Source organism: Crocuta crocuta, unplaced genomic scaffold (genome assembly GCF_008692635.1).
Source record: "Crocuta crocuta isolate KB4526 unplaced genomic scaffold, BGI_CrCroc_1.0 scaffold737, whole genome shotgun sequence".
Taxonomy (NCBI): domain Eukaryota; kingdom Metazoa; phylum Chordata; class Mammalia; order Carnivora; family Hyaenidae; genus Crocuta; species Crocuta crocuta.
In genome coordinates, this window is record NW_027527804.1 from 1,186,086 (window position 1) to 1,196,556 (window position 10,471).

At 43.9% G+C, this 10,471-nt stretch overlaps 1 pseudogene; it reads right to left on the reverse strand.

Annotated features, from left to right (window-relative positions):
• Positions 1-1,574: 1,574 nt before the first annotated feature.
• On the reverse strand, positions 1,575-2,348 carry LOC144239525 (small ribosomal subunit protein eS6 pseudogene; annotated as a pseudogene).
• Between the last annotated feature and the right edge of the window lie 8,123 nt (positions 2,349-10,471).

The window sequence follows — 10,471 nt, forward strand, 5'->3', positions numbered from 1 at the left end:
GTTTAGGTAAAAGCTGTGGCCTCGGCCTTTTCCTCTGAAATGAATACACTCAGGGCAGACGGGAGGATGCCTCATACATTTTTTAAATTGAGGTAAAATATACAGAAGTAGGGGCGCCTGGGTGGCTCAGTCGGTTGAACATCCGACTCTTCATCATGATCCCAGGTCATGATCCCAGGGACATGGGATTAAGCCCCACATTGGGCTCCTTGCTAAGCATGGAGCCTGCTTAAGATTCTCTCTCTCTCTCCCTCTGCCTCTCTGCGCCACTTACTCTCTCTCTAAAATAAAAAAATAAATTAAATATACATAAGGTAAAATTTACCTTATCCATTTGCAAAAGTGTACAGTTCAGTAGCATTAAATACATTCACGTTCTTGTGAAACAGTGCTTTTTTAAGTCAGAGAAAAAGGCAAGGAGTTAAATTACATTATACAGACANTCACATTTTATAATAGATCACACTCAGGGGCGCCTGGATGGCCCAGTCGGTTAAGCATCCGACTTCAGCTCATGTCATCATCTCCCAGTTTATGGGTTCAAGCCCCACATAGGGCTCCATGCTGACAGTGCAGAGCCTGCTTGAGATTCTCTCCCTCTCCTTCTCTCTCTGTCCCTCCCCTGCTCTCACATTCTTTCTGTGTCTCTCTCAAAATAGACATTAAAAAATAGATTATATAATAGCTCACTCAGGACAAGTTAAAGGTGAAGCTCAAGGAGAGAATCTCTAGTTGTGGATTTTGGTGAAATCAGAAAAAGGTGATATCTTGAAATGTTTACACGTGTTGTAGAAGGTGCTTGGGGGAGGGGTATACTGTACTTCCCACCGTATCTCAAGTCACATCCTCCTCTTACTACCAGATGCTCTCAGAATCCTGGGGAGGACTAGGGTGGTCACGGATGACTGGCTTCCACTGTGAATTTGCTGAATTCCCACATACCTGACCACAAGATGTCCATTCATGAAAATACCTCAGGTCCCTGAAGAAACAGGGGGCCTCCCCTTGGCACCTCTAGGATCTCAGTGTAATCTAGCAGGGAGGGGTTGCAGCTCCAGCAAGCCTGGAAGAAAAAGAATAGAGACAAGAGGCATGTTAATTTCACTCCTTTTCTCATGGGCAGCTCCTCTGGGGGCACTGTGGTCAGGACCAGCCCTTGACAAAGCTATGGAATTGGTATCTATCTTATATTTTCCCTTCCTGTTCTAAGCATCATCACTTGCTGCTCCAGTCCTACGTAACCGTTCCTTCCCTGTCACCAAGGGCTAGTGATATTCATTCATGTCTAATCTGCTATTCATCCCAGTGATGATCCAAAAAATCATATTTTTTTAAATGTTTGTTTATTTATTGAGAGAGAGAGAGAGAGAGAAAGCACAAGCAGGGGAGGGGAAGATAGAGAGGGAAAAAGAGAGAATCCCAAGCAGGCTCCATGCTGCCAGCACAGAGCCTGACGCAGAGCTTGGTCCCACAAAGCACCATGAGATCACGACCTGAGCCAAAATCAAGAGTCAGACACCTAACCAACTGAGCCACTCAGGTGCCCCAAGAATCATCTATTTTGATGTCTGATCTTATTTGTTACTCTTAGAAAAATCTCCATTTTGACTGGCCCCAAACTCAGAAGAAAAAGCTCTCTGAGAAGATGGCCTCCATCTCTTGGGAATCTGTTCCTTGCATTTTTCTTTGGCCTATTTCATTCTCTTGGCCAAAAGCTTAGTATATTCTGTGACCTCTTCCTTCTCTTGCTAAGTATGCTCTCTCTTTAGAGTAGTATAGTGGCATTTGTGTTGTAGGACATATGGGGTCCCAAGACACTGAATCTTACACATTTTGGTCCTAGCTTTCTTAGTTTCTTTCTTTAGGGGCTTTCTCACAACACATTGGTAGATGATCATCTTCTTTAGATTGAAAAGTTTGCAGATTCTGCTAGACTTGGGAGCCCACTGGTGATGAGGCATAGTAGTATCAGTGAGTCCAGGAATATCCTCCTCTTCCTCCTTTTATTTTTATAATAATCAACTTGAGAACACTGAGATTGGCCTCCACAATTCAACCCCTCACAAATTTGTCCCTTCTTCCTCTACTCCTCTTCGGTCTGTAACAGGAATGCCTTTTTCCCAGTAGCAGGTGGACATGGCCATGGGGTTAGACACCTTGAATTATGGGGAAACCTCGTTTGTCATTCCTACCACTGATTAGGACCATGTAACCCTTCCATTCTCCACCCAGAGTGTCGGTGGCAACTTCTGTGGCCATGTGATTTTCATACAATGTATAAAGTTTGTATTCATTGTCAACTTGAGTTCCTGGAAGCCAGGGCCTAGGAAAGGGATGTTCAGCTTCATCTTGAAGCAGCTGATCATCTCCAGGCTGCCACGAAAAAAGGGAGAAATGCATCTTTAATGGTGGCTTTCAGACACCTTATGAGGGTGAAAGGTATGAAGGGGGGCTTGTCCTAGACTCTCAAATCTGAGATGGGTAAGGCTGCTCTGACAGTCCCACCATTGTGGTAAGCTCAAGAACAGCACTTTGGCTTGTTTTGTTTATCCTCACCGGTTCCGGAGGAGGGTATTTGGAAGATTCAAACTTCAGCCATCTAGGAGGGCACCTGCATTTCCATGGGAGTCTCCTGGGCTGGAGGGTGGGATGGGGGTGGGGGTGGATGGCCGGTAAGATACAAGAGGAGGTTTTAGCCTCTTCTCNAATTGGGATGGGCAGAAGGGGAAAGATGCCCTTGGCCTGCTCTCCAGTTAGACCTCTGTCTGTTGGAAGGCTAACTTAGCAAACAGGACACTGGAGAGGAATATTTGAAGAGAGGAAGGGAAGAAATAGGAGGACAGAGTCCCTGAGGGCTTGCAAGGGTGGAATTTCTATCATTTTCATGCCATCTTTTCTATACATTTGTCCCAAACTCTGGCCATAGCCAAGTGAGAAATCTTACATGGAGCAGGTTGCTCTGGAATCAGCTGGGTTAGTCTTCATCTCATGTCCCAAGCAACTGGCACCATCCTTCAGAGGTCTGGGCTTTCCCTGTAGCAAGTTCAAGGATGGATCAGTTGAAGAGCTCCCACCTTTCCACATTCTCCATTACCCACTAACACAGAATACTGTGGTGCATATGGCATGGGCTCTAGAGCCAGACTGCCTTTCCTCCTCTGTAAAATGGATATAACAAATACAAACTACCTCCCGGGGTTGTGGTGAAGATTGAGCTGCCTACATAGTGTCTGGTTCATGGTAAAGGTTCACTAAAGGTAGCTTCCAATCATGCCCCAATCCACTGCAGCAGGTTGTCACCTACACAGCAGCAATGAAACGGCTTTGTCATGGTCACTAATGACCTGCATGTTGACAATTACCAGTTCTCATTTCTATGACTACACAGCAGCACTTTTTTAAAGTAGGCTCCACACCTGGAGCCCAATTCGTAGCTTGAACCCATGACCCTAAGATCAAAACCTGAACTGAGATCAAGAGTTGGAGGCTCAACTGGTTGGAGGGCACCCACCCAGGTGCCCCTACTCAGCAGCATTTAATGTTCCTTTCTTGAAACTTCCTTTTAACTTCTGTAACTCCTCAATCTCCTGGCTTGCCTCCTTCTTCACCAGTCCTTTTTCTTCTTAGTCTCCTTGGCTGGTTCATACTGCTGTTGAATTGCCCTGGGCTCCATCCTGGACCTCTTCTCTTCTCCATCTATTCTCTCTCTTGGTGATGTTGACTAGTCCCAACATACAAAACATCTTCTTCATATGTAAATACCCTATTAACAGTGATGATCCCCAAATTTATATATTTTTAACCCCAGAATCCCCTCCTCTGAGCTCCAGACTTGCATATCAGACTGCCTACTTAACATCTCTACTTGGGTATCCAAACCTGTCTCAAAGTTAACATGTCCAAATCAAAGCTTTTTTGAATCCCTCCCCCCACCCAAATTTGCTGGGAACTGGTCATTGTTTAGAAGCTGGCCTGGTGTTCATAGGTTGGCCATGTTATTCTCATGTTCCATTTCCCAGAATGCCAACATCAGATGAGTTTAATGACAAGACATATCTCTGTGATCATGATGAAGTAAGACAAAATAAGACCACTGTGTAGTGTTATCTAGGCACAGACAAAAACAAGGTTATGGTGGAACTCACAAATACCAAACATCCTCCTTTCCCACCTAATTTGAGTGACTGACACCTCTCTCCCCCTTATAGCTTTAGTCTTACTTCATTCCAGTAAGAGTTATTAAGATACCCAGTCACAGAACTACTGTCCCTTCTGAAAGCATTCAATCCAGAACAAACCCTCACTTCCTTGGACCCTTCCCCAAATCACCTAAGATAAGCTCCAATTCAATAATAAATGTTTTCTAATACCTCTTACTGAGACACTCATGGTTCCCTGTGGTATGAATCCTCCCTTGTTGCCATGAGTCATAAACCCAATTTGTTCAACTACAGATTTGTTCCTGGTGGTCTATGGCATTGCGATATTAATCTTCCCTATTGTTTTTTTTTTTCGGGTGGGGGAAGCAAATGGTAATACTATTATTTATCTAGTTGCTTAGGCTAAAACAGGAGTCATACCGAGTCTGTATTTTCCCTCACTCTTCTGCATTCAATATAGGATCTAAGTCCCATCATCTGTACTTCCAAAAGGAATTCTACATATAACTACTTCTCATGATCTCCATTTCTACCACCCTAGTCTACACCCACATCATTTCTTTAAAAATTTTTTTTAATGTTTTATTTATCTCTGAGAAAGAGAGAGAGACAGACAGACAGAGCGTGAGCAGGGGTGGGTCAGGGAGAGAGGGAGACTCAGAATCTGAAACAGGCTCCGGCCTCGGAGCTAGCTGTCAGCACAGAGCCTGACACGGGGCTCGAACCCACGAACTGTGAGATCGTGACCTGAGCCGAAGTCAGACGCCTAACTGACTGAGCCACCCAGACACCCCTACACCCACATCATTTCTTACCTGGATTTCTTACCATAATGCTTTCTAACTGGTCTTCTTGCCTTTACCCTTGACCCCCTGCAGTTAGTTCTTCATACAACAGCCAGAGCACTGTTAAAGCACAAAGCAGATCATGTCTCATCTCTACCTAAGGCCCTTTGTTGGCTTACCCACACAATTAGAATACAATCCCAACTCCTTCCCATGGTCTACAAGACTTCTCTAAACCTTATCTCTTGATACCCTCCCCTCTTGCTCACTAAACTCAAGTTACAGTAAACTTTTTGCTGTTCCTTGAACACATCAAGCTCATTCTTGCCTCAGAGCCTTTCCATGTACTATTTCTCTGCCTGGAATATTCTTCCTCCATATCCTCTCATGGCTGTTTCCTTCTCATCATTCAAGTCTCAGCTCAAATGCCACTTCCCCAGAAGCCTTCCTTGATGATCCTATCTATAGTTGCTCCTTTCTCCCAACCCCCACCCTATTCTCTATCCCAGTACCTCGTTTATTTTAATTTCACAGTATGAAGCACTGTCTAAAAATACCATGTTTGTTTACTTACTAGTTTATTATCAGTCTTTCCCATTTAGGCTGTAAGTTCCATAAAGGCAGGGATTTTTTTTCAAGCCAATTATAAAAAATTTTTAAGTATTTTTATAACTTTGAGGGGAGTAAAACTAACATTAAAAAGTACACACACTTAAAATATATAGTGTGATTGATTTTGACATATGTATACACTGGTGAAATTATCACCAAAATCAAGTTAACGAACAGAAGATATCCACAACCATCAAAAATTTTCCTTGATCCTTTGTGCCTTCTTCCTACTGGTACAGCCAATCGATGATCTGCTTTTTGTCACTATTACTAATTTGTATTTTCTAGAATTTTATATGAAGGCAATCATGCAGATTCATTTCCTTTACTCAGCTTACTGGTTTTGACACTCACTTATGTTGTTGCATGTATTAATACTTTGTTTCTCCTTATTACTCAGTAATTGTAGGATATACCAAAGTGTTGATTCATTCACCTGTTGAAGGACATCAGTTTCTTTCCAGTTTTTCAAAATGAGTGAACTAAGCTTCTATGAACATTTGTGTGCAAGTCTTTGTGTGGATATATGTTGAATGCAGGGATTTTGTGTGTCTGGTTTTTACAACATCTCCCATGCCGGGCACTTGCATGATATTTACATATTATGTGGTCGTTAAATATCTGTTGAATGAATAAGTGAGCCTTCCTTTTTAGCCCAGGTCCGTGGACATTTCCACTACTTCTGTGCCCACCCTAGAATTCTTCACCACCCTAACTTTTGTCCGATTCCTGCCTTTCCAATCTGTAGCCCTGGGTGACCCCTTGAAGGTGACTGTTTCCACGGTTGGCTTGTTGGAGAAGCTCTACTCATCGGGTTCACTGCCAACGCATGCTCTCTACCCTAAGCTGGCCCCTCTGGCTGTTCAACAATCCGTTCATTCCTCGCTTGCTGACTCCCTATCACATTCCCTACAGCAGCTGCTCCAAACTTCCTGCCCTCTCCTCAAGCCCCCAGCCCAAACCCTCCCCTTCATTCTCAGGAGATGACTTCACCTCCTTCATTACTGAAAAGATTGAGGCCAAATGACAGAAGTTTCTTCAGCTTCCATCCGACCCATCTGCACACAGCCATCTCAAGCTCTTCCGACTCTCAGGAAGACACGCTCCTTCACTTGCCAAGGTTAAGCTCTCTGCCCGTGTGCTTGATCCTAGCCCCAGATATAATGATATTAACAATAACAACAACAGCCAAAAAAAAAAAATGTACTTAGCTCTCAATATGGACCACACACTGGGCTAAGCACTGAGAAAACAACTCTAATTATTATTGGAAAACTATGTCATTTAACATACATCATTTCTTTTTCTTCCCCGTAAGCTTAAAAACCCATTACTTTTTTTTTTTTTTACTGAAGTATTGCGAACATGTGGCATGTGTTAACCTAATTCAATCCTCACAGCCAGTTTGTAGCATAGTATTAATTTTTACAAAAGCACCAGAGAAGGAGCCTGGTGATCAGACACGTTAAGTTAACTTCCTCTGGGTCATAGGGCTAGTAAGTGGGGGAGCTGGGATTTGAACTAAAATCGAAATCCGGAGCTGTCTCATTTCCTTCTTTACTCTCTCTCTCCCTCTTGATTTTTTTTCCCTTGAAGTTCAGAGGGTTCTCTTAATCTCTACTCCATAGTTCATGGCCAATTAGCACCCTCAGCCACAATATAAAGCAACTATAAGAAAATGTGAAATAAAGGTGAAGAGAGCCACACTCGGGAAGACATGAAGGATCTTGCCACACTAAGCAGTTTGATCTCCATCCTGTGGGCTAAGATTCCTAAACTTTAAGTAAGCACTCCAAAGGATCAGTGCCTTTGGGATTAGGCAAAAGTGGAAACATCCAAGATCACTTAGGAGGCTTGGAATGTATTCCAATGGCCTGGACTACAGTGGTAGCTGTGGGAGTGGAGAGACACATATAATTTTTTTTATTGTGGTAAAATACACATAAAATAAAATCTACCATTTCAATTGTTTTAAAGTGTGTAATTCAGCGGCATTTACTCCATTCACATGGCGTTTGACCATCACCATGATCAATTTCGGAACATTTACATAGCCCAGATTGGAGAATACGGAAAGGAAGAACTGGCAGAGCTGTGTAGCCAATGGAATACCAATAAGGAAGTGGGAAGGATGGTTTGGATGGCATACTGATTGGGATAGTGGTGATCCCCAACAGAGATAAGTAAATAAAAAGTGGGATCTTGCACAGGTAGAAATGAAGGAGACATGGAGGCAATGACGGACATGGTGAGTTTCTTAGTGACTTTCAGGGTGGAGACATAAAGCAACCAGTTGCAGTGGATGTAGAGTACAGGTGGAAGTTAGAGTCTGGGGGCCCAGACTACACAATAGCAAACATTTGCATGAGGCTTACTACTTGTCAGACACTGGACTAGTGCACTACATACCCGATCTCAAGTAACCCTCATGTTACAGAGGAGCACACAGGGGTACAGAGTTACTAGCATGTGACAGAGAGGAGACTGGAACTCAGGCAGACTGACTTTAGGGTCAGTGCTCATAGCCATTCTGCGGTGCTGCCTCTCTCAGAGGCCATTCCATCTACAGAGGAATAATACTTGAATCCAGGAGGGTAGGGGCAAGGCTGGGGACAGAGCCTTAAGGAAAATCTACATCTATGTGGGGGAGGGGAAGGCATAAGAAGAATCCACTGAAGAAGACAGAGAAGAAGAGATCAGGCAGTAACAAAAAAATGGGGGAAATTGCAGAGGCCAAAGGAGAGGAGAGTTTTAAGAAGGAGTGAGGGTCTGATCCTGCAGATATGTTGCAACTGAAGGGTTGAGAACGAGCCATTGGATTTGCTTATGATTGTCACTGATCACCTTCCAGATGGCTGGTTACTGGGGACCAGGGTTAAGGAACGATTTGGTGGTAGGAACAGAAGGCAGCTAGGGTAGACTCTTCTTTTGAGAGTCTTGGAAATGAAGTGAAAGATGAAGCTTTGGAAAGAGTCAGCACAGCATCTTGGATCAGACTCCTGTCCTGCCACTTACTTGCTGAGTGACCTTGGGTAAGTGATTTAGCTTCCTGGAGTCTCAGTTTCCTCATGGTAATAACAGGGCCCACCTGTAATAACCAGGTTAGGTAAGTAAGAAGATGCATGCAAAAAGGCACATTGATTAGCGATTGTTATTTGTTGCTCGATAAAGGCCAATGAACCTATTTCAGTGATCTTGAGTATCCAGGAAATTCTGCGATCCAGCCTCATCAGGGTCTTTGAGATCACGGATGACCAGACTGGAGTTGCCAACTGCTATCAGTAAGAAGGCCCTTTCCGGGTCACCTCAGACTGGAGTCAAGCCGTGAGGGTTAAACTCAAATTACAGCAGCTTGAAATAGATGGCTCTTCCACACATTGCCTCTTGTACAGTGAAATGGGTACAGCTTGTGTGAACCCTGTGAGTGAATAGGTAGAGAGCCAGAACTTTGGAAGGGAAATGACTTATTGCAGACCATTCTCTGGCCTGGTTTTTTTGAGCACCTAAGGGAGCAAATAAATCTGGAAGCATCTTGGTATTAGGTGTTTAGGGAGATTAACCAACTTGCAAGATGGGAGACTCTCTCTCTCCTCCATAAACCCCATACAAATATCTTGTCCTTTTAAAAGTGAGAACATGGGGGCATCTGGGTGGCTTAGTTGGTGAAGCATTCGACTCTTGGTTTTGGCTCAGGACATGACCTCACAGTTTGTGAGTTTGAGTCTCACCTTGGGCTCTGTGCTGACAGTGCTGAGCCTGCTTGAGATTCTCTGTCTCCCTTTCTCTCTCCCCTTCCCCTGATTGCTCGCTCACTCTCTCTCTCTCTCTCTTTCTCTCTCTCTCTTTCCCTCTCTCTGGCTCTCTCTCTTTCTCTCTCAAAAAAATAAATACACTTAACAATTTTTTAAGTGAATATGGTAGAATGCATGCAATGCTAAAATTCTAAATGTTACTTAATTTTTCTTTGAGGATCCCGAATGTTTAAGGATCTTGCAAGAGCTGAGAGGTCAGAAGTGTTGGTTGCTCAGGTTAGTATCTCTAAGAGCGGTACAAAAAGTTCTAAAATCTGAGTTGACTTCACATCATTCCTTGAAAGTTGCTTTTATTAAAAAAAAAATCTCTCCTGCCATCTTCTTCAAAAATTTTGATGCATAGTGACCTAAAGGCAGACTTGTGGTTATTTGAGATCTCCTAGTTCAGGATTAACAGGAGTTTATCAGAGACATGCTTTTCCCCTAGAAAATTCTGCTGGTGCTCAAGGTCTGTAGTAGCATTCATGAAACCCAGCCACTGGGACTCACAACAAACTTCAGCCCCCATCTCATAGAGCCACCCAGAACAAGTGCTGTCTGAGCAACCTGTAGGCTTCTAGGAGCTTCTATCAAAAAGCAACCAACATGTAAAAGGGTGTTACGCTTCTCTATATTTCCCCTTTCTACCCCACCTCTGTTTCTTTCTCCCTTGTCTTTGTTCTTCTGCTCCTTTCCATTGAGTCCAGCTGCAGTGACAACCTTTCTTGCTCTCTCATCTAGGTCAGGGTCAGAACTGATTGCCAGTTGGAAAGACTTCTTCCCATGGCTGAAGCTGCTGCCTGTGCACATCCGGTGACACTGACTAGAGCTTTCCTAAGTGGAGACCGTTTCAGCAGAGAATTGGAATCCAAGCACAATGCCTGGAGGGGGAGGGAGGGGGCAGTTGTTTCTGTAGCTGATTCAGGGAAGTGTCCCAGGGAGCCCTGTCAGCTGAGCAGAAGGAAGTCCCAGACTTTGGTGAAACAAGCCTGCTCTTATCTATCTATAGAAAAGCAGCATTTCTCCTCCAAGCCCAGACCCAATCCAAATACACTGACAGAGCCTACTTCTCGTGTTCGCTCCTTCAGGGAGCAGAGAAGCCCATCCACAGGCTGCTGGAGCC